This window comes from Arachis hypogaea, chromosome 12 (assembly GCF_003086295.3).
Source record: "Arachis hypogaea cultivar Tifrunner chromosome 12, arahy.Tifrunner.gnm2.J5K5, whole genome shotgun sequence".
Lineage (NCBI taxonomy): Eukaryota > Viridiplantae > Streptophyta > Magnoliopsida > Fabales > Fabaceae > Arachis > Arachis hypogaea.
This window is the reverse complement of record NC_092047.1, coordinates 29,181,957-29,207,622: the sequence shown is the minus strand read 5'-3', so window position 1 is coordinate 29,207,622 and position 25,666 is coordinate 29,181,957. Positions and strand designations below refer to the sequence as shown.

General features: G+C 37.4%; 2 long non-coding RNA genes and 1 pseudogene across 2 annotated transcripts; all 3 read right to left on the bottom strand.

Moving 5' to 3' along the window:
- Positions 1-25,375, bottom strand: part of LOC140176683 (peptidyl-prolyl cis-trans isomerase CYP57-like) — a 33,049-nt pseudogene extending 7,674 nt beyond the window's left edge.
- LOC140177305 (uncharacterized) lies at positions 14,287-14,758 on the bottom strand. Its single transcript, XR_011869128.1, has 2 exons — positions 14,646-14,758; positions 14,287-14,580 (listed from the first exon to the last, which is right to left on the bottom strand). It is a non-coding gene; the product is annotated as an uncharacterized lncRNA (long non-coding RNA).
- Positions 16,392-17,293, bottom strand: LOC112729206 (uncharacterized). Its single transcript, XR_003166405.3, has 3 exons — positions 16,782-17,293; positions 16,657-16,702; positions 16,392-16,570 (listed from the first exon to the last, which is right to left on the bottom strand). It is a non-coding gene; the product is annotated as an uncharacterized lncRNA (long non-coding RNA).
- Positions 25,376-25,666: the final 291 nt, after the last annotated feature.

The window sequence follows — 25,666 nt, the reverse complement described above, 5'->3', positions numbered from 1 at the left end:
GGAAAAGCATGAGCCTGTAGGCTTCAGGATCTACTCCATTAGTCTTAACAGTATCACAGATCTGCAAGAATTCAGTTAAGAACTGAAAAGGATCTTCAGATGGAAGTCCATGAAACTTGCAGTTCTGCTGCATCAGAGAAACTAGCTGAGGTTTCAGCTCAAAGTTGTTTGCTCCAATGGCAGGAATGGAGATGCTTCTTCCATGTAAATTGGAATTAGGTGCAGTAAAGTCACCAAGCATTCTCCTTGCATTATTATTATTTTCGGCTGCCATCTCCTCTTCTTGTTCGAAAATTTCTGAAAGGTTATCTCTGGATTGTTGTATTTTAGCTTCTCGTAGTTTCTTTTTCAGAGTCCTTTCAGGTTCTGGATCTGCTTCAACAAGAATATTCTTGTCTTTGCTCCTGCTCATATGAAAAAGAGAGAACAGAAAAATAATAATAATAGGGGTCTTTTTTACCACAGTATAGAGGTCCCACTGTGAGTAGAAGAAAAGAAGAAGAAGAAATTCGATCACAGATGGAAGAGGGGGTTCGAATTTGGGTGAGATGAAGTGTTAGTAGATGAATAAATAAATAGAAGGAGTTGAGAGAGATGAAGAATTTTCAAAAATAATTTTTGAAAAAGAGTTAGTGGTTTTCAAAAATAGTTTTTGAAAAATGTAAGTAATTTTTTTTTCGAAAATATTTTTTTTTTAAAATCAAAAGTTAAAATAATTAGTTAATTAAAAAGAAATTTTTGAAAAAAGGGGGAAGATATTTTCGAAAATTAGAGAGAGAGAGTTAGTTAGGTAGTTTTGAAAAAGATAAGAAACAAACAAAAAGTTAGTTAGTTAGTTGAAACAAATTTTGAAAATCAATTTTGAAAAGATAAGAAGATATTTTTGAAAAGATATGATTGAAATTAGTTTTGAAAAAGATTTGATTTTTTAAAATCACAATTAATGACTTGATTCACAAGAAATCACAAGATATGATTCTAGAACTTAAAGTTTGAATCTTTCTTAACAAGCAAGTAACAAACTTGAAATTTTTGAATCAAAACATTAATTGATGATGTTATTTTCGAAAATTTGATACAGAAATAAGAAAAAGATTTTTGAAAAAGATTTTTGGAATTTTCGAAAATAACTAAGAAATTTGAAAAAGATTTGATTTTTGAAAAAGATTTTGAAAAAGTAAGATTTTTAAATTGAAAATTTGATTTGACTCATAAGAAACAACTTGATTTTAAAAATTTTTGAAAAAGTCAATCCAAATTTTCGAATTTGATGAGAGAAAAAGGGAAAGATATTTTTTTTATTTTTGAATTTTTTATGATGAGAGAGAAAAACAAGAAAAATGATGCAATGCATGAAAGTTATGGATCAAAACAATGAATGCATGCAAGAATGCTATGAATGTCAAGATGAACACCAAGAACATATTTTTGAAAAATTTTTAATGCAAGGAAAACATGCAAGACACCAAACTTAGAATTCTTTAATGCTTCGACACTAAGAATTCAAGAATGCATATGAAAAACAAGAAAAGACACAAAACATGCAAATGCAAAGATCAAACAAGAAGACTTACCAAGAACAACTTGAAGATCATGAAGAACACTATGAATGCATGAATTTTTCGAAAAATGCAAGATGCACATGCAATTGACACCAAACTTATAACATGACTCAAGACTCAAACAAGAAACACAAGATATTTTTGATTTTTATGATTTTCTAATTTTTTTGGATTTTTTTTCGAAAATTATTTGTAAAAGAAAAAAAATAAGGATTCCAAAATTTTTAATATGAATTCCAGGAATCTTGCCATGTTAGTCTAAAGCTTCAGTCCAGGAATTAGACATGGCTCACTAGCCAGACAAGCTTTCAATGAAAGCTCCGGTCCAAAACACTAGACATGGCCAATGGCCAGCCAAGCTTCAGCAAACATAGATACCTCTCATGTATACAACAGCTGATATTTCATCCAACTTCATATACTTATGAGTGGAAGCCTCAGTCCAAAAGAATTTAGACATGGCTTTACAGCCAGCCAGGCTTCACATGCTTCATGAAACACTAGAATTCATTCTTTAAAAATTTTGAATAATTTTTTTTCTTTTTTTTCGAAAATAGGTGAGAAAATTTTGAAATATTTTTGAAAAATTTTTGAAAAGAAAACAAAAATAAAATTACCTAATCTGAGCAACAAGATGAACCATTAGTTGTCCAAACTCGAACAATCCCCGGCAACGGCGCCAAAAACTTGGTGCGCAGAAATTGTGATTACACTTTGATTATGTAAAATTCATCGCTCTTTCTTTCCCTGGTAATGGCGCCAAAAACATGATGCCAATACCATGGTTCACAACTTCGCACAACTAACCAGCAAGTGCACTGAGTCGTCCAAGTAATACCTTACGTGAGTAAGGGTCGAATCCCACGGAGATTGTTGGTATGAAGCAAGCTATGGTCACCTTGTAAATCTCAGTCAGGCGGATATAAAATAGTAATGGGGTTTTCGAAAATAATTAATAAAATAGGGATAGAAATACTTATGTAATTCATTGGTGAGAATTTCAGATAAGCGAATAGAGATGCTTTCGTTCCTCTGAACCTCTGCTTTCCTGCTATCTTCATCCAATCAGTCTTACTCCTTTCCATGGCTGGCTTTATGTGATACATCACCACTGTCAATGGCTACTTTCGGTCTTCTCTCGGGAAAATGATCCAAATGCTCTGTCACGGCACGGCTAATCGTCTGGAGGCATCACCCTTGTCAATGGTTTCATCCTATCCTCTCAGTGAAAATGGTCAACGCACCCTGTCACGGCACGGCTATTCATCTGTCGGTTCTCGATCATGCTGGAATAGGATTTACTATCCTTTTGCGTCTGTCACTACGCCCGGCAATCGCGAGTTTGAAGCTCGTCACAGTCATTCAATCATTGAATCCTACTCGGAATACCACAGACAAGGTTTAGACCTTCCGGATTCTCTTGAATGCCGCCATCATTCTAGCTTACACCACGAAGATTCCGATTAAGAGATCTAAGAGATACTCATTCAATCTAATGTAGAACGGAAGTGGTTGTCAGGCACGCGTTCATAAGGAATGATGATGATTGTCACGTTCATCACATTCAGGTTGAAGTGCGAATGAATATCTTAGAAGCGAAATAAGATGAATTGAATAGAAAACAGTAGTACTTTGCATTAATCTTTGAGGATTAGCAGAGCTCCACACCTTAATCTATGGAGTGTAGAAACTCTACCGTTAAGAATACATAAGTGAAAGGTCCAGGCATGGCCGAATGGCCAGCCCTTCTGATCTAAGAACCAGGCATCCAAAGATGATCAAAGGATCAAAAGATAATCCAAAGATGTCTAATACAATAGTAAAAGGTCCTATTTATAATAAACTAGCTACTAGGGTTTACAGAAGTAAGTAATTGATGCGTAAATCCACTTCCGGGGCCCACTTGGTGTGTGCTTGGGCTGAGCTTTGAGTGTTGCACGTGTAAAGGTTCTCCTTGGAGTTGAACGCCAGCTTTTGTGCCAGTTTGGGCGTTCAACTCTGGTTTTGGATCATTTTCTGGCGCTGGACGCCAGAATTGGGCAGAGAACTAGCGTTAAACACCAGTTTGCGTCGTCTAAACTTGGCCAAAGTATAGACTATTATATATTTCTGGAAAGCTTTGGATGTCTACTTTCCAACGCAATTCGAAGCGCGCCATTTCGAGTTCTGTAGCTCCAGAAAATCTACTTTGAGTGCAGGGAGGTCAGAATCCAACAGTATCAGCAGTCCTTCTTCAACCTCTGAATCTGATTTCTGCTCAAGTCCCTCAATTTCAGCCAGAAAATACCTGAAATCACAGAAAAACACACAAACTCATAGTAAAGTCCAGAAATGTGAATTTAACATAAAAACTAATGAAAACATCCCTAAAAGTAACTAGATCCTACTAAAAACATACTAAAAACAATGCCAAAAAGCATATAAATTATCCGCTCATCAAAGATCTCTATACTCTGACATAGAGACTCATTTCTTCTTCTCTTCTTGGTTTTTTTCTTTTGTTTATGAGCAGGAATAGAGACAAAGAACATCTCTTTGATCTGGATCCTGAACCTGAAAGAACACTAAGGAGACGTCTACAGCAAGTTCAAGCTAGTAGAGCCAAGAGTAACCTCACAGAAGCTCTTGAGCAAGAAGCTGAAGATACAATAATGGAAGCTAATCCAGAAACTGGAGGAGACGCAGGAAAAGTCCTTGGATCTTATACTGCATCCAATTCTGACTTCTATGGGTGCAGCATCTCCATTCCTGCCATTAATGCCAACAACTTTGAGTTGAAGCTTCAATTGGTCACTCTAGTTCAACAGAACTTCCAGTTTTATGGACTTCCACAAGAAGATCCCAACAAATTCATGTCTGAATTTTTGCAGATATGTGACACTGTCAAGACTAATTGAGTAGATCCAGAAGTTTACAAGCTTATGCTCTTTCCCTTTGCGATAAGAGACAGGGCAAGGCTATGGCTGGATTCTCAGCCTAAGGAAAGCCTGGATTCATGGGAGAAGTTAGTCAATGGATTCTTGACCAAATTCTTTCCGTCTTAGAAGCTGAGCAAGCTTAGGGTGGAAGTTCAAACCTTCAGACAAAAAGAAGGTGAATCCCTCTAAGAACCTTGGGAAAGATACAAGCAACTGATTAGGAGATGTCCTCTTGACATGATCTCAAAATGGACCATGCTAGAGATCTTCTATGATGGCCTCTCTGAGATATCTAAGATATCATTTGACCACTCTGCAGGTGGATCAATCCACTGGAAGAAGACACCTGAAGAGGCACAGGAACTCATAGACATGGTTGCCAACAACCAGTATATGTAAACTTCTGAGAGGAATCCTGTGAACAATGGAGCATCTCAGAAGAGAGGAGTCCTAGAGGTGGACACCTTAGACACCATCTTGGCTCAGAACAAGTTCATGTCCCAGCAGATCAACATGATCTCTCAGCACTTGAGTGGGGGCATAGAGCCCAGCTGCTTACTATCCAAAGAGAGCGTATGAATTGGACGCTGGTGACAATACCTGGACCACAATGGAGGAGGTGAACTACATGGAAAATTCCTCCAGAACCTCCAACAACATTCCCTATTCGAATACATACAATCAGGGATGGAGAAGCCACCCTAACTTATGGTGGAGAGAGCAGCAGAGGCCTTAACAAGGCTTCAACAACAACCAGAATGGAATGAACCAGAATAGGTTCAACAATAGACCATTCAAATCTTCTCAGCAACAAATGGAGACACCCAAGCAGAGCCTCTCTGACTTGGCCATCATAGTCTCCAATCTCTCTTAAGATCACTTGCAGTTTCATAATAAAAACTAGGTCTTCCATCAGGAATTTGGAAGTACAGATTGGTCAGCTGAGTAAGAGGATCCCAGAGATTCCATTTAGCACTCTTTCCAGCAACACAGAAGTAAATCTAAGGGAAGAGTGTAAGGCCCTCATTGTGGAAGCCAAAGCCAAACCCACGGAGGAACATACTACTGAGGAACTGAAGGAAATCGGGGCTCATGAGGAAGTCCCTATGCACGCCCCTCTACAGGCAGAGGAGCCTGAAGAATACTCCTCCTCAGATGAGGAAGAAGAGACCAAGGAGGAGCAAATTGCTCGCTTTCTAGCAATCCTCATGAAGATGAAGGCTAGTTCCTCTTATGCAGAGGCGTTGGAGAATGAGCCTCCAGTGCTGACCAAGAAGCTCAGTGCCTTGGTTCAGAAGAAGCTGCTTCAGAAGCTACCGGATCCCGGAAGCTTCCTAATTCCCTATACTATAGTGACAATCACCTTTGAGAAGGCATTATGCGACCTTAGCTCAAGCATTAACCTCATGCCTCTCTCGGTAATAATGAGACTGAGAATTCTAGAGGTCCAATCTGCTAAGATCTCACTGGAGATGGTAGACAAGTCCCTAAAAAGGGTATATGGCATGGTGGATGACGTCCTGGTGAAGGTTGAGGACCTTTACCTCCCTGCTGATTTCGTGATCATAGACACTGGGGAGGACAGAGACGAATCCATCATCCTTAGAAGGCTTTTCCTTGCTACTGCTAAGGCCTTAATAGATGTGGAAAAGGGAAAGCTAGTTCTGTAGTTGTGAGAAGATCACATCTTGTTCAAGATGCCCAACCCTCACTCTCCCTCTGACAAAGGAGGTACCATTGTGCAACACATAGTGTTTGAATCCTCTCTCTCAGTGCAAAGCTATACAGAGTCTCCAGACACCAACTCTAAGTTTGGTGTTGGACAACCATCATTAGGCATTGGGAGAGAAGATACTAAAAAGAAGGTACCTAAAGGCTAAAGGGATAAGAAAATCCCCATTGAAGGCCTCTCACCTGGCATGAGAGTTGTCTTCACTAAGAGCCCAGTCATTCCATACACTGTGAGCAGGATCCTGTCCCTAGAGCATGTGGAGCTCATCCATGAAAGCACAGGAAGAAAGTTCACTATAAGGGGTGAAGATCTAATCCCCTATTAACCTCCGTAAAGGAGCTGTCTATCAAGCTAGTGATGGTAAAGAAGCGCTTGTTGGGAGGCAACCCAACCATGAGTAGAGTACTATTGTTTTTATTTCTTTTTAATTATCTCATTTTAATTTCATACTAGCTTATTTTCATAGTTTTTCTTTGCTTTTTAAAGTTTGTGATCATGTGCAGTACTTAGAATAGAGACAGAAATATTTAGAGATGGAAACAAAACACCCTGGAAAGAGCCCCTTGCTGGCGTTAAACGCCAGACAAGGAAGAGGATGGGCGTTCAACACCCCCTATGGAGCATGCACTGGCGTTAAACACCGGTAAGGGAACAACATGGGCGTTCAACGCCCATAGAGGAGCAAGGAACTAGCGTTGAATGCCAGAATGGGAGCATTCTGGACGTTCAACGCCCTTGAGGGAGCAAGCATTGGCGTTGAATGCCAGAAAAGGAGCAGTTTGGGCGTTCAACGCCCTTGAAGGAGCAACCAAGGGCTACTATTTTGATCCCCTGTGGGCATTCAATGCCTATTCCTGGCATTGAATGCCAGGCAGGGGCAGGAGAGCTCGAGTTTGGAAGCCCTCTCAGCCAGTGGGTCCCACAGAATCTACACAACCCCACTTACCCCACCTACCCTACACTCTCTCTCTTACTCTTTCTAAACCTTGAAACCCACATCCTACTTTTCCTTTTTCCAATACACACTCTTCCCAAAACCTATCATAAATTTCACCAATCCCACCCACTTCAAATTTAAACCTTTCTCACCTATTCTTCCCCCACGTAGCCAAACCCTAACCCTCCCACCTCTATAAATACCCCATCAATCAACCCTTCATACACATACAAACCCAACACTCTCATCTTTCTCACACTTTACACTCTACACACAACCCTTCTTCCCCATTTCCCCACACAAGGCCAAAGCCTCATCACTCTCCCTTCTCTATCTATTTCTTTCTTCTTCTACTATTCTCCTCTGCTTTTGTTACTTTGCTCGAGGATGAGCAAAGCTCTTAAGTTTGGTGTTAGAAAAGCTTTACTTTTTTTGCTTTTCATTCACACTTATGGCACCAAAAGTCAGAGAATCCTCTAGTAAAAGGAAAGGAAAAGCAACTACTTCCGCTTCTGAACCTTAGGAAACGGAGAGATTCCTCACAAAGGCTCATCAAAACCACTTCTATGATGTGGTGAAGCACAAAAGGGTGATCCCTGAGGTCCCCTTTAGCCTAAAAAAGGATGAGTACCCAGAGATCCAATAAGAAATTCGGAGAAGAGATTGGAAAGTTCTAACCGATCCTATCCCGGAGGTTGAGATTTTAATGGTGCAAGAATTTTACGCCAACACTTGAGTCACCAAAAATCATGACACTAGTGTGAACCCACAGCCCAAGAACTGGCGTACCATGGTGAGAGAGCAACTCTTGGATTTCATCCTGGAAAGTGTAAGGTTGGCACTCTAACTACCTCAGATGAAAGGAGACCCAAACTCTTACACTAGAAGAGTTAACTCCGACCAAAGGTTGGAGCAAGTGCTCATAGACATCTGTGTGGAGGGAGCCCAGTTGAGTCTTGATGCACAAAGCAAGCCCTACCAATTGAGGAGGCTTGACCTAAAGCCTATTGAAGAACTGAAGATTGACGGTTTAGAATTCAGAATAAATCCTCGTTGCAAGTATAGTTTCTAAACTAAGAAATCAACCTTTCTTACAAACATTTTGGTTGTCACAAGTAACAAACCCCTAAATAAATTGATAACCGAAGTATTTAACCTCGGGTCGTCTTCTCAAGGAACTGCATGGAAGTATGTTCTTATTATTGGTTATGAGTTTGTAAATTGGGGTTTTGGAGTTTGGGCAATGGGAACAGGTATATTTTTAAATTAAAGCAATAAAATAAATAAGAAATTTTATTGTAATTAAATTAAAAACCTTGACCCGGAGAAGATTAATCAGAAGTTCTATCCTTGTTGGATTTTTCTCAAGATCAATTGATAATTGAAGGTTGCTTCTACTTAGTTATCCTTTACCAAGTAAAGTAAAAGAAAGTCAAGTAAGTTGGAAGTCTACTTCTTTTCACAAGTTCTAATCCTCTCCCTTGGGAAGGATTAGTGTTAGTGACTAAAGAGCCAGCCAACGATAAACCCAATTACAATTTAACTCTTGAGTAATTCAACTCAAGGGTCTCCAAATATTAATCAACTCTAAAATCAAGTTAGGATCCAACTTAGAACATTAATTAATAACAAACAATAGAAGAAGTGATAAATCTGAAATACCTCAATTATATTAAATAAAATATTCAAATCTTAACATGGAAAAGTTCATAAGCCAATTAGGCAACATAACTAATACAAGTATTAAAGTATCTGAAAATAAGAGATAAATATAAAGTAAAAGAAATATTGAACCTGATGAAGAGTTGAATCCTAAATCCTTTAAGAGGAATCCTAATCCTAAAACCTAAGAGAGAGGAGAGAACCTCTCTCTCTAAAAACTACATCTAAATTATGAAAAGTAAATTATGAAAAGCATGATTATGAATGGATGTATTCCCCCACTTTATAGCCTCTAATCTGTGTTTTCTGGGCAAAAACTGGGTCAAAAACAGCCCAGAAATCGCTGGAGAAGAAATCTGCCACGCTGATTTTCGTCACTGCGACGCGTCCGCGTGGGGCACGCGTTCGCGTCACCTAGCGTCAGAGTAACTATAGTATATTATACATCAAATCGAAGCTCCGGACGTTAGCTTTCCAACGCAACTGGAACCGCGTCGTTTGAACCTTTGTAGATAAAGTTATAGCCGTTTGAGTGCGAAGAAGTCAGGCTGGACAGCTTAGCAATTTCTCCAACTTCTTGTATTCCTTCCACTTTTGCATGCTTCCTTTCTATCCTCTGAGCCATTCCTGCCCTATAATCTCTGAAATCACTTAACACACATATCAAGGCATCTAATGGTAATAAGAGAGGATTAAACATAGGGAACTTAAGGCCAAAGAAGCATGTTTTCAATCAACGCACATAATTAGGAAGGCAAATGTAAAACCATGCAAATAGTATGAATAAGTGGGTAAAGAGTTGATAAAAACCACTCAATTGAGCATAAGATAAACCATAAAATAGTGGTTTATCAACCTCCCCACACTTAAACATTAGCATGTCCTCATGCTAAGCTCAAGAGAAGCTATAAAGGAGTGAAGAGGAATGATAGAATGTATGAAATACAACCTATCTAGATGAATGCAACTACACGCAAAATGTTTCTACCTACTTGGTTAAAAGTAAATAAGTTCTCCAAGACAAAAATAATTCAAATTTCACTAATTCAAATTATACAATAAAAGACAAGTAAACTTGTAAGAAGATAGCTCATGAAAGCAGGGAACATAGAATCAAGCATTGAACCCTTACTGGTAGTGTATATCACTCTAATCTCTCAAGTGTCTAGGGTTAATCAATCTATTCTTCTCTAGTCATGCTTTCTAGACTTTGTTCTTCATCTAATCAATCAACAAAAGTTTAATGTACCAATGCAAACATCATGAGGTCTTTTCAAGGTTGTAATGGGGCTAAGGTAAGGTTAAGGGTATATATATATATGGCTAAGTGAGCTGTAAATTGAATCCTTGATTAGTCTAAGATCTCACCTAACATATACATACTTTATATAATTTAAAAATACTTTACCTAGCTACCCAAATTTTTCCCACTTTTGTATTACATGCTCATGTATCAAACTTATTTTTGAATTTTGTCCCATGTGCATTGATTCTTTTTATTTTGCATTTGGGGTAATAATATTTTTCTTTCTTTTTTTTTTCTTTTTTTTTGTATCCCCTTATTTAATTACTTAATTTTTTTTTTCAATGCTCATGATAATTTAATTATTTTGATTTCACATGAACATGCTTCCCAAATTTTCAAATAACTTATTCAATTTAATTCCCTATTTTTTCATATCATCCCATGTTCCCATAAAATTTTCCACACTTAAATTGTACACAATATCTATCTTAAGCTAACCAAGGATTTAACTTGGGATTTTTATTTTGTTTTTCTACTTAAGGTTAGTAATGTGGTTATGAAATAGAAGGGGGTTAAAAAGTTCAAAGTGGCTAACAAGGGTGATGTAAAAGGTAGGCTTATCTGGGATAGGTGAGCTAATAACAAATAATTGCCTCAATCATATGCAAGCATGTAAATACACTAAATAATGGACATATAGAATGGAACAAAGCAAAGATTGCAATTATAGAGAAGAAAACACACAAGAATAAAAATTTATAGTTAAATAATGTAACCATGTAAATAAGCTCAAAATCTCACGGGTTGTGTGTTCTTTGACTCAAAAACCATGTTCTAAATACAACTTCAAACAAGTTTTACACAAAAAATTTTGATTTTAAATTAGTGAAATTTTTCAAAAATAGGATCTTAAAAAGAAACTTATTATTTTAACCAAGCAGTGGCTAAAATGCATAAAATCAAATAATCATGCAGTGAAACATGCAAATGTAAAAATGTACTTAAATAAAATATTGGTGTTGAGAAGAAAATACTAACCCATGGAGATCGGTATCGACCTCCCCACACTTAAAGATTGCACCGTCCTCGGTGCATACTAAGATGTGCAAGTGGATGGGGGTTGTGGTTCCTCAGCTGGGGCTCTTTTTGTTCCTTTCCTTGCCGGTGGTTTGGGAGTAGCTTTCTCTTTACCCTTCTTGGTGGCCATCCTGAAAAGGAAAAAAGAAAGTAACTTTTAAAGCTAAGGGTTAGAGCAAGGAAGAGAGCGGGAAAGGTGGTAATCAATGTACAATAAAGAAAAATGACGTTAACACATGGTCATGACTACATGTGAAAAGTTCATCAATGGAAGTATAGCAAGTGCATGTAATGACAATTAAATGCAAGATGTTTATTGGCGTGCTGGCAAAGGCATGAGTAGCATAAATCAAGCATTCAATGTCCAAGTTAGATTACCAAGTCTTTCAAACTAACAACATGTTTGTAATATCAATTATATTTAATCAATAAAATATAAAAAGGGTTTTGTGAAAAGCAAGCATTTAGAATAGTAGAATAAAAGAAATCTAAAAATAGTGCATAATGCCATATGGGCTTTTTCACAAACACATAGCAAGCATGGTAAATAAGCTATTGAAAGTATTAAATTGAACATGCAAGCAACCCTTTAAAAAGTAATATATAATTGTCAAACAATTCCTTTAATAATCCACAAAAATATAGAAAATAATGATCCAAATAAATTTCTAACACCAATGAAAATAATGCAATGAATGAAAGTAAATAAATTAAAATAAAATAAAAAGAAAAATAAGAAGAATAAGAAGGGAAAGAAGGGAAGAAGAAGTAAGGAAGAAATAAGGAAGGAAAAGAGAAAATAGGATTTAGGGAAAAGAAAGATAAGATATTTTGGCATTTTAGGGTAAGCTGTGCGGCGCAAGCGACGCGGACGCGTGGGTGACGCGTTCACGCGAATTGCGCTTATTCGGATTGACGCGGTCGCGTGACACGTTTTATGCTATTGGCACGAGGGCAGCCTCGCGCTCGCACAACTCTCTGTTCAAAATCTTATGTTGCCAAATTTTGGGTGACGCGATCGCGTGGTCGACGCGATCGCATGGGGGCCAATATTGGGATATGACGCGGACGCGTTCGCGTGGTAAGGGCCGTGCGTCTAGTGCTAGTCCAGCACCACTCTAGCATAACTTTCGGCTATGCACCCTTTTTACGTCGATTTTCAGGTCACGCGGCCGCGTGGGTGACGCGGTCACGTGGGAGGCCAATGTTCCCACATGACGCGGACGCGTCAGCGACGCGGTCGCATGGGTCAATTTGTGCCACAGGCACACCTCCAGCCACGCTCTCGCGTGACTCTCTGTTCACTTTTCTTTTCTTCCAAACGCACTGGTGACGTAGACGCGTCAGTGACGCTGCCGCGTCGCGTGCGTATTTTTTTTTTTAATAATAATGCAGTATGCAGAATGCAATGCTAATATGAATGTTATGCAAAACTCCAGGTTCAATACAATAAAATAAAATAAGACTCGAAAACAAATAAAACTAAATAAAAATGAAAAAGGAACGATCATACCATGATGAGTTGTCTCCCACCTAGCACTTTTAGTTAAAGTCCTTAAGTTGGACCTTTGATGAGCTTCCTGTTATGGTGGCTTGTGCTTGAATTCATCCAGGAATCTCCACCAGTGTTTGGAATGCCAACAGCCTCCGGGATCCCAAACTAGGTGCAGAAAGCCTTCAAGTAAGTTAAAGCAAGTGACAAGGCCCCAAGAGTGTTGATTGCCAGAATGAATTCCGAGGTCCCAAATCTTGCTTTTGCACCCGTCTTTTTGTTGATCATTATGATTCCAACCGGGTGGTAAGCAATCTGAATTCTCACTAAAGCGGCCAAACAACTTCCCAGACCCATTCAGTTGAGCTCTACACCAACCTTTGCGTTTAAACTTAAAGCTTCCAACCATAATGAACCTAGCAGGACAATTCTTACCACTGACCATCTTCCTCTTACTCTTAATGTCACAAAGAGCTCTAAGTTGACCATCCGTCTCTAGTAGCCCATATTCAAGTAGAATTAGAAAGCTAAGGGATATGAATTTTACCCACTTGAATGTTGTGAAGGATGATGGCAACTTAGGTGGAGAGGTCTCCAGCAGCTTTGGCAAAGTGATATCAAGCTCCTCTCCCTTATGTTCTTTCTTGACAACTTCCACCTCCTTGTAAGCTTCTTCAATTTCAACCTCTTCCTCTTGGTAGCTTTCTTCCAATTCAATCTCTTCTTCATTTCTTACCAAGGGCATGAGAGGTTGTGCCTCTTTTTCTTGAATCTCCATCTCTTGATCAACCTCTTCCAAGTCTTCAACTAGGGTATGCCTTGGAGGTTGTACACCCTCCTCAACATCAAATGCAACCGTTTTGGAAGGAGGCTCTATGTCTTGACTTTTCCATGGAGGTTCAGCATCCTCAAGTCTTCAACCACTTTTTCCTCTTTAATAATTACTGCTTTGTCCAGTAGTTTTAATATAAAATCATACTCATCCTTGATGATTTTCTTTCCATGACAACTCCTTTCAACTATTCTTTCATCTTCAAGGGTCTTTACTACCGTCACCTTTAGGGCCTCCTCTAGCTCCTTATGAAGTATGCACTACAAGAAAAACACCCATTCAGGTACACTTGAAAAGTGTAGCCAAAAGTGAAAAAAATGATGCCTTAGGCTACGGGTACGCTTTTTGGGCTACGGCTACGCTTTTTGGAGTGATTCCTATTCGGCCGTTGCCTATTCTCAAAGGCTACGCTTTTTTGCACCAAGGGCTACGCTTTTGACTTTTGAGAATAGGCTACGCTTTTCAAGTGCTGCTATCCAGGACCAAAGGCTACGCTTTTTAACTTTCATTTTTCTAGAATAGGCTACGCTTTTTAACACTACTGCATCACTTGTAAAGCGTAGTCATATTGTATACCATAGCTACTTTTTATAAGCGTAGCCTTAAGTCCCTCTTTTTTTTTGTATACTATAGCTACTCTATATAAGTGTAGCCTTAGGTCCCTCATTGTTTTTTTGTTATTTTCTATATATATATATATAATTCTAATAATTTTTTGTACAACATAATATTTAATAATATGATTATATATATAATTATGTATTTTTAATTAAATAAATTAAATATTATAAAATAAAAATAAATACACAATTATATTAAACTAAAAAATATTCTAGCAAAAGACAGCAAATACATTCTAAAGATTCACAAGCACTGTAATGTTACAATATATTAGTACATAAAACAATGGATCCAACTATCCAATTGAACAATCACTCAACAATAGAGTAAAAAAAATGAAACATGTCTAAACTACTACTTTCCATGTATCAATGAATATAAAGAGGATTACAAATTATTGTTGTATTTTGATATACTGGATTCGCACAATGCTTGCTCCTCTATTTCAGGATATCTCAAATCTTTCTTGGCGGTACTTTTATTTGATGCTGCTGCAGCCATCTGTCAAAAGAATCACTAGTTGAGTTCTACAACAACAATATCAGAAAAGTTAGTTTAGTTCATACCTCTTCAGATCGCGCTATCATGCTTGGAGGACTAACAGCTAAATAAGCATAAGCCATTAAGTCCAATGGCCAACCAGTAATCTGTATTGGAAAACATTGAGATCTGACCAAAAATAGAACAAAATAAGTTGGTAACAATTAAAGTTAAAAGTATTCATCGGAATGATATCTTAAAGGCATATCAGATAATATAAAGTCATCAAGAGAGAGTAAGAAACGAAAGGTTATGGGCTTATGGCCATTATGAAAACAGAAGCTATATCAGTAAATAAATAAAATTCTAAAAAATAACGAATTTACTTAAAAAAATGGTAGTACATTTAGTTATTTTTCATTAGTGTTCCACAGTTCAAAAATGGAACTTGTTTGGAACTTGTTTGCTTTGTGCTAACTTTATCCTAGATAACAAATTCTAATCTTTCAATCTATGTTTACCTGCTCACCTGGTTGATATGGCCGATCTGTAGTAAAGACAATTCCCTTTGATAAATTATCATAATCCAAAAAGGTATCCACCTAAACCAGTGAAAAGAAACTGGAGTTAGAAAATTTCATGGGCAAAATCATAATAAGGAAATTTCTTTGGAATAGACCGTACATACTCCTAATATTATAAACCATACCCTCAAAACAGTTAAACAGAGCAGGTAGAACAACCCTCAATACTAAACCACCACGCAACCCCATTTATTAGGATGACCAACCAAAAGACAGATCCAAGCTAACACTTGTGCATTTTAAGTAATTCAGAAAAAATGGAAAAAAGCCACACACACACACATATCCTTCAGAAGACCAGAAAATCAGAACCCAGATTTCATAACCATAATAAAAAAAACTATATGAGAATTATATGGGAGCATAACAGCAATAAAAAAATGTCTATGTATAGATTCTGTTTACCCTGGTTGATTGGCTTGTTTCTGAAATGCTACATATATCTCAGTTAATAAAACATATCACGTTCTAAATAATCATCACCCTAATCAAAAGAAAGTACAGACCTCAATGAGAAAATAAAGATAGGTACCTAATGGTAACTTCATCCCAGCCTTAGTGATTTCATAAGGGATAGTAGATGGATTTTTTGTTACAAACAATTGCCGGGGAACTCCAACCTTGCCTAAAATCAAAAGCCACACACACACACACACATATCCTTCGGAATCAAAAGTGATCAGAAGCACTAATAAAAATTAAATAAGCAAGAGTAATCAAAAGCACTAATAATATGCCTTATAATAAAAAATAATATGCATAATAAACTAAATTCACTAATAAAACCAGCAAGAGTGATCAAAAGCACTAATGAAGCAGAGCAGTTTTTTTAAGTTAGAATATTGAATTTAAAAATACCATGTTAAAAAGACTACTCTAACCACCACATTTAGAATGAATTAGCTCAAGAAAGTATCCTGAAACGACTAAAATGGATCATCAAGGGACACCACATTTAGTATGTAATTTCTCATTGTGTAACTGAATGCCTTCCTTTATTTAAACCTAGGAATTCTAATGATGCGCCATCTTCCAATCTAATTGGTTATTACAATAGTTGACAAATTGCAATGAGCCACAAAAATACTGCAGCATATATAATCCACATGAAACAAAAATAATTAACATGAAATCAGTAAACTACTCTAGACAAATGAATAATAGTCCCCATTAGTACTTCATTTTTGTTTATTAGAACATTACCATTTACCACTACAAAGTAAACTGTGCTGATTAAGAAAGCAACAATCATTCACATACAGATCCAAGAATCAAGCAGCTGACTAGTCAATAAGCATACTCAATGGAAAGGTTTCTGCCATTTAATCACCAAATACAACTAAAATCAATATCTAACTATTCTAACCCTTACCTCTTTGTTGATCAAATACACAAGACTTGTCCCTGTTTTTCTCTTGAGCCCAAACCTTAACCGTTCCAAGAACCAGAATTTTGGTTACATTTCATAAGGCCATTCGACCAAATTAAACATAGAGGAGAGAAAATCACTCACCTCTCTTTGCTTGTGGTGGTAGTTGTGTTAACAGAAATTGAATAAACTGAAAAAAATGGAGCAAGAGAATTATCAGAATTTTGAATTAGAGGAGAAAAGAAAGAAGATGAAGTCGCTGTCCTCACCTAGCAAAGAAACTCGAAGAACAGTTGGGTGAGTGGAACGCAGCTCCCTCTTAAGCTTCAGTCAGCTCCCTCCTTGGCCATCATTCTCTTTCTCTTGGTGCTATGGTTGATGAAGAGCCAAAAACTTGAAGAACACTCCTGTTTTTGCTCCCTGGTGCTTTGGCTATTCCTCTGTTCCTTGCCCTCTCTCTACTGTCTGTGAATTCATGAGGGAGACAGACAGAGACAGACAGAGAATGGCCCTCCATTCCTCCTCTGATTTCTGAACGTGAAATCTTGTTGACCCTGCCATTCAATATTCAATATTAGGGCAATCACTTGATAAACTTTGACTTCACTAGTTCACTAGTTCACCATCTACACCCACATTTAGATCCTTCTGCAACTCACCTGATTAGTACGACCATTGCTATACTTATGAACAATACTTATCTTCAAGAAATGGAAAAGAGCTGCAATAGGGGACTGAACCGACCACTTAGAATTTAGAAACATGCAAGATTACAGCTCTTGAATCAAATTCCTTCCTATCAAGTTCTACAAGATTACAGCTCTTGAGTCAGAAAGACTTTAGCCAAAACAAGCAAAAAGAATAAATAAAAGCACTCCTCAAAATCCTGACAATAATTGATTAACATATAGTCACATATAAAGAGAGAAGGAGGTAACTTCAATACTTCATCCTAATCCTTTTTACAAAACCCAAAGTATAACTAATCCATTACAAGCACCAAGCTCATTTGTATTAGGGCAAAACAAAAACCATTCTTATTGCTTAGTTAGCAACAAAAAACTTTATGTTTGTCCATATATATTTTCTAACAATAATGTTCCACATTTCCACTATATGTGCCTAATAAGAAAATTCCACATTACTGTTGAGTTAAGTATTTATATTTAATACATAATATATGTCAAAATAGTTTAACATAAATAATCCAAAACAACTACCCTAATACTAATGATTGTCATGCATCTAAAATGATTGTCATGCATATTAGAATCTGAGAAAAGCTGTTAGATTGAAATCTACTGGAAATAAGCGTGCAAAGCCTTCCAAACTTGAGGACAAGGATCATGCAGATAATTCAAAGGACAAGGACCATGCAGATAATTCAGAGAACAGTGCTACTGTTTCATCAAATGAAGATGCAAAACGAATTTTGAAAGATATGTCGTCTGCAGAGCAAAGTGATCTATTTGCTATTGTTACATTTAAACTTGAAAATTTTGTTCAGAGTCGACACCCACCAGGAAAGCAATATGATACAATTCATTGGTGAGTTGCTGCCAATTTATTCATTGAGAAAACAGAAACGGAAGCTAAAAACAGAGAAGGAGAAGCCAACTTATTCATTGAGAAATCACAGAAACAAAAACTTATTAACGCTGCATTTGGATTCAGTCTCAGAAACAAACCCTAAAATACCACAAATCTTCATCAACAATAGCATGCATGTTATCAAATTACAGTTCACAAACCCATATTTCACAGATTAAAACCCCCAAATTAAAACCCCTAAAATAGGAACCCTAAGCCTCTGATCAATTTCAGAAGCAAATAGAAATCAATACATACCTATTCAATGATGTGAGCACAGCGAAGATGAGAAGCACGGAGATGACGATGGCGAGAGCGGCGCAGCGACGATGGTGAGAGTGGCTCAGCGACGATGGTGAGGGTGGCACAACGACGATCAGTGCAAGCGATGGCGAAGAGGAGTGTCGGTCAGTAGTGGGGAGTGGGGGGTGAGTGGGGAGTGGGAGGCGACGACGGTCAATGGCGAGAGTTACAGGGTTTCTTCTTGTAGGGCAACGATGGCGAGGGCTTCTACTTCGTCATGAAGGTGATAAAGGTGATGAGTGAGCTTTCAGGAAAAAGTGAGACTGAGGGTTTACGAAAGAGGACGAAGGTGATTGAGTGACATTTGGAGGGAATTGAATCACAAAAATTTTACTAAGTGTGATGAGTTTGCTTTCAGGAAAGAGGAAAAAATTTCACTAAGTGTCAAATTTTTTACTCTAGATACATTAGGCATCGCTTTTTAAGTGCACCCAAAACTTAAAAAATAGGCTACCCTTTAAAAGCGTCTCCTTTGATACGAAAAGTGAAGCTATAGATATCAACCTACGGTTACGCTTTATAAGTGATTTCTATAATACCTAAGGCTACGCTTTTTAAATGATGCCGCATTTGTGTATACTTTTCTCTTATAAAAAGGCAACACGGAGAAAAGCGTAGCCTATTCTATGAATAGGCTACGCTTTTCAAATGTAGCTTAAAAAAGTGTGGCTGAATGGGTATTTTTCTTGTAGTGATGGATTCGCGAAGATGATCCCTTCTCTCTTGTTCCATGTCAATAGCATCATTGGGATCATGTTGCTCTTGGATTGATGGATGTGGGTGCTCTTCCATGGATGGTGGTAATGGGATGGAGAGATCATTCTGTGGTTGAGAAGGAAGTGCACTAGAGCTTGAGGGTTGATTGTTGAAGGTATTTGGTGGTCCGATTTGGGCGACGAGAGCTTGTATAGTAGAGTTTAGATCAGTAAGTGCTTTCTCCATGGAGGTTTGGGGTGGATAGGAGGGTTCATTTGGCTCATAAGGTGGTTGGTATGGTGGATACGGGTTAGGGTCATATGGAGGTGAATGGTGAAAAGGGGCTTGTGAGTATGGTGGTCCAAAGTCATGTTGAGGAGAGGGTTTATAGGCATATGGTGGTGGTTGTTGATAGTCCATTGGAGGTGGTTGTTGCAATGAGGGTTGATCAAATCCTTGTGGCTCTTCCCATCTTTGATTGTTCCAACCTTGATGCCTGTTCTCATTGTAATTTCCTCTTCCTGCAATATAATTGTAACCAGACTCATAGCCAAAGGGGTGAGAGTTTATAATAGCAAATAAAAATTAAAAATAAAAATAAAAATAATTTTAAATTAAAAGGTTATTTGAAATTTAAATTTTTGAATTTGAAAATTAAATTTTGAATTTGAATTTTAAATTTTGAAATTTGATTTTTGAAATAAGATAAGATAGGATAAAAATTTTAAAATAAAAATCTGAATTTTTTTTAATAAAAAAAATAAACAAGCAAAAAGTAAATATTTACAATAACCAATAATAAGGCACACGTTTGCAATTCCCCGGCAACGGTGCCATTTTGAAGAACTGAAGATTGATGGTTTAGAATTCAGAATAAATCCTCGTTGCAAGTATAGTTTCTAAACCAAGCAATCAACCTTTCTTACAAATGTTTTGGTTGTCACAAGTAACAAACCCCTAAATAAATTGATAACCGAAGTATTTAACCTCGGGTCATCTTCTCAAGAAACTGTAGGGAAGTATGTTCTTATTATTGGTAATGAGTTTGTAAATTGGGGTTTTGGAGTTTGGGCAATGGGCACAGGTATATTTATAAATTAAAGCAATAAAAATAAATAAGAAATTTTATTGTAATTAAATTAAAAACCTTGACCCGGAGAAGATTAATCGGAAGTTCTATCCTTGTTGGATTTTTCTCAAGATCAATTGATAATTGAAGGTTGCTTCTACTTAGTTATCCTTTACCAAGTAAAGTAAAAGAAAGTCAAGTAAGTTGGAAGTCTACTTCTATTCACAAGTTCTAATCCTCTCCCTTGGGAAGGATTAGTGTTAGTGACTAGAGAGCCAGCCAACGATAAACCCAATTACAATTTAACTCTTGAGTAATTCAACTCAAGGGTCTCCGAATATTAATCAACTCTAAAATCAAGTTAGGATCCAACTTAGAACATTAATTAATAACAAACAATAGAAGAAGTGATAAATCTGAAATACCTCAATTATATTAAATAAAATATTCAAATCTTAACATGGAAAAGTTCATAAGCCAATTAGGCAACATAACTAATACAAGCATTAAAGTATCTGAAAATAAGAGATAAATATAAAGTAAAAGAAATATTGAACCTGATGAAGAGTTGAATCCTAAATCCTTTAAGAGGAATCCTAATCCTAAAACCTAAGAGAGAGGAAAGAACCTCTCTCTCTAAAAACTACATCTAAATTATGAAAAGTGAATTATGAAAAGCATGATTATGAATGGATGCATTCCCCCACTTTATAGCCACTAATCTGTGTTTTCTGGGCCGAAAACTGGGTCGAAAATAGCCCAGAAATCGCTGGAGAAGAAATCTGCCACGCTGACTTTCGTCACTGCGACGCATCCGCGTGGGACACGCATTCGCGTCGCCTAGCGTCAGGGCAACTATGGCATATTATATATCAAATCGAAGCCCCCGATGTTAGCTTTCCAACGCAACTGGAACCGCATCGTTTGGACCTTTGTAGCTAAAGTTATAGCCGTTTGAGTGCGAAGAAGTCTGGCTGGACAGCTTAGCAATTTCTCCAACTTCTTGTATTCCTTCCACTTTTGCATGCTTCCTTTCTATCCTCTGAGCCATTCCTGTCCTGTAATCTCTGAAATCACTTAACACACATATCAAGGCATCTAATGGTAATAAGAGAGGATTAAACATAGGGAACTTAAGGCCAAAGAAGCATGTTTTCAATTAAAGCACATAATTAGGAAGGCAAATGTAAAACCATGCAAATGGTATGAATAAGTGGGTAAAGAGTTGATAAAAACCACTCAATTGAGCACAAGATAAACCATAAAATAGTAATTTATCACCTGTGGCAAGAGGATGGTTGGAATTTATCCAACGTTCCATCATCCCCAAAGTAACAGATCTGAGGTTACCAGAGACCGAGCAATAATGATTCATTGCATTATGCTTGGGAACGAGGTGGAGGTACATGAGGTGATACCTCAAGAATTGTACAAGGTAGCTGACAAAGCCTCCACCTAAGCAAGGCTAGCATTCGCTCACCTCATAGGTCACCTATGTAATTCAGTTGGAATTTGCATAGAAGGAGACGTCCCCATTGAAGAAGACAAGCCCATCACGAAAAGAAGGATGGAGCATGTTAGAGAGCCTACACACACACCACAACAAGAGCCTGTACAGCCACCTCTATTAGAAATCTCTGAGATGGCTCAAGGGATGTATTTGCCTCCCCGAGACTATTGGGATCACCTGAATACCTTAATAGGGGAGTTAAGCTCAAATTTGGAGCAGTTAAGCATAGAACATCAAGATCACGCCACTATCCTCCATGAGATTAGAGAAGTTCAGAGGATCATAAGGGAGGAGCAGTAGAAACAGGGGCGAGACATAGAGGAGATCAAACGCTCCATTGGATTCTCCAGAGGGAGTAGCAGCCACCGTCACTGAGGTTGTTGAGTCCCATTATCCCTCTATATTTTCTAATTTCTGTTTCCCATTGTACTTTATTTTACTGTCTGTTTTCTATTTCTGGTGCATGATCATGTTTAGTCTTTTGTCATTTCCTATGTATCCCTCACCATGCTTAAAAGAAAAAATTATTTGAAAAAGAATAGTGAGAATGCATAAGTTTCGAGTATATCATGAGTTAGTCCAATTGTTTTGATGTGGTGGCCTTGCATTTACTTTCTAAATGTATGAATTAATTGTGCATATTTGATATTGGAGTTGAGTATGTTGGCTTTTGAAAGAATGATGAATTTAGAAAAGTATTATTGGTGCTCTGAAAAATCAATTATATTGATTCTTGAAGTAAGAAAAAACAGCAAAAAATATATAAAAAAGAAAGAAAAATAAAAAGAAAAAAAAGAAAAGAAAAAGCAAAAGAGAAATGGTCCAAGGCTTTGAGCATCAATGGTTAGGAGGGTCAAAATTGGCCTAAAAATTTCAAATGAGTTGCTATCCCTAACTAAATGCTTGTGGTGTGAAGGTGTCAAGTAAAAAGCTTGAGACTGAGTAGTTAAAGTCGTGATCCAAAGCAAAAAGAGTACGCTTAAGAACTCTGGGCACCACTGTCTGGGACTTTAAGCAAAGCTAAAGTCGAATCCAAAGGGTTCCCCCAGTTAAGTGCCTGTGGCGTTTATGTATCCAGTGGTAATACGAGAAAACAAAACGCTTAGAGTCACGGCTAGGCTCAAAAGGTGAAAAGCACCAAAAGAAGCTGTGTTCAAGAATCAAGAAAAGCTAAAAGAGGAGAATCAATAATATCATCCGGATTCTAGTTCCAAGGGATGCCAATATTTCTAAGCTTTAAAGGAAAGTGAAGGTGCCAGAACTGTTCAGAAGTAAAGGGCTAATAGTACCACTCATCTAATTGGAACTGAGCTTCATTGACAACTCTAAAACTTATTGTATTCATCTCTTCTTTTTAGTCCTACTTGATTTTTGGTTGTTTGAGGACAAGCAACAGTTTAGGTTTGGTGTTCTGATGAGTGGATATTTTATACACTTTTTAGCATTATTTTCTTAGTGTTTTTAGTAGATTTCATTAAGTTTTACTATAATTTAGTAGGTTTTAGTGAAAAATTCACATTTTGGATACTATTTTGAGCTTTTGTATTTTTCTTATGATTCTAGGTGATTTTTGGGTGAATTTGGCAAGTTTTGGCAAAGTCTGATTCAGAGGCAAAGAAAGGAGTGTAGATGCTGTCAAATCCTGACCTCCATGCATTCAAATGAGCATCTTTGGAGCTATTGAGGTCTAACTGATGCACTCTCAACAGTGTTGGAAAGCTAATTTCCAGGGCTTTCTATCAATATATAATGATTTATACTTTTCTTTGGATTGGACTGCCCAAAATGGGCATTGAACGCCCAAGTTACCCCCTTTCTGGCGTTCAACGCCCCACAAGGACCAAGGCCAGTGTTGAACGCCCAAACCTGGCGTTCAACACCACCAAGGGAGCAAGAAAGTATAAAGACACCCCACTAATGGGCGTTCAACGACCATTCTTCCAGGTTGACGCCAAGCTCAGCCCAAAACACTCACCAAAGTCAGCCCAAAACACTCACCAAAATGGGCCCAAAAGTGGATTTTCGCACCTTTAGCCTCATCTATCCTATATTTGTGCATTTTCATTATTAAATTAGTATATATAGGAGAAGATCACCCATGTTTATCACCTTCTACCACCACTTTTAAATTACACAATGTTTTCTATAAAGCATGAGTAACTAAACCTCCTAGATTAAGGTTAGGAGCTCTGCTGATTCTCATGGATTAATAATATTAGTATTTCTATTTTAATATATGTTTGATTCCTCTTCTATGTGCATTCTCGTTCTTCATCTTCATGAATCTGGGGTGGAACGGAAGTATGACCCCTTGTTTTACATGAGTTCTTTGCGAGTCGTAGCTGGATAGCGTTGAGCTGCAGTTTGAGAATACATCACAGGTTCCAACAAGTTATCTGGGCTAAGGGGATATGTGACATAAAATCCTATTAGTCATGGGTAATTGAGGTTTCTTTGGCGCTAAGGCTAGAATCATAGAGTTTCATTCTCCGATCCGTAAGATTTGACCTTGTCTATGGCGTTTTGAGTAGGATCTTCAAAGGCTGAATTGCTAGAGCTTCACCCTTGTTCAAATTGAATGACCACTGGCCCTGGCGTTTGATTTGAATCAGAGAAGATTAATGACCATTGGCCCTGGCTTTAATCACTTATAGCCTTGCCATGGAACGAATCATTCACTATTGAAGTAGACAGTAAGAAAAGTTAATCTAGAAAGATAAACCACCTCCAAAGCCTTAACTGATTTCTCACTATTATTTCTCTGCTATTTCTTTGTTGCTTTCTTTAAGTGTTTATGCACATTCAACAACAACCAATCTCTTTCTATTTGCCTGACTAAGATCTGTAGGATAGCCACTGCTTGCTCAATCCAACAATCCTCGTGGGATCAACCCTCACTCACCTGAGGTATTACTTGGACGATCCGGTGCACTTGCCGGTTAAGTTGTGTAGAGTTCTAAATTTTGCGCACCAACCTCGTCCCCAAACAAAAGCAAGTTCAATTTTCTGCATTATTAAAATCAAGCAACAATTGACTCAAATACTTGCCAACACAAACTAATGCATTGGATTTTACAAAGTCGGCTCTCTTAGGTATGAGACAGGACTTACTTCACACACTTTGTCCTTAAACCTTTATTTTCTGTATCAGGTGTAGCTTTAGTCTGAACATTTCTTTGCATAGTATCTTCAAACAGGTTCCATAATACCTACCAAGAAGAAACTGTGGAGGTGAAATTCTTACTTCCGCAGTCATAAATTTCAAGATTTTTGGATATGTTAGTCAAAATATAAACATACCTCAACTGATGATATCTTTGGAGGTGGATCTAAAGGCCGGTCATTTTTATCAGTTTCAACTTCACCTAGCCTTAAAAGATTATACATTGTATCTCCTGTTACCTGAGATAAAATAACAATGAGTACACTAATCACAGATCCCTAAAAGATTACAAAATTCTTGTAGGAAAAAAAGGAGGTTTTGATGTAACAACATTCCAGTACCTTTCCAAAAATAGTATGCTTCTAATAAAGCCAGTCACAACAATCAAGAGTTATGAAAAACTAACTCCCATTTGAATTAGGTGGCCCAGCATTGGCCATTGCAACCAATCCTCTGTGCTTGAATTTCAGACGCAAATGAAACTCATAGGGAAAAACACCCCGTAAATACTCTCACCTCCTAAACAATACATTATTTGCAAAAACACAAAAAAGACTTCATTTCACAATTATGTTAATACAGATCAAATTTTAGAAATAAAACACGGGGTTTTTTAAAAAATATAAATATTTAACAGCCAGAATCTTAAGGAGAAAATGTTTTGACATTGTGTTTAAACAACTTTCACTACTTCAACTTATCTAGCTACCCTCAAAATCTTTGTCAATATAGTACAAAATGGCAAGGAAACATTACTCTTTCTTTCCCCAAAATAGTCTAATGGCTATATTGAATTATTGATTCAAAAACAACAGGCCAAATG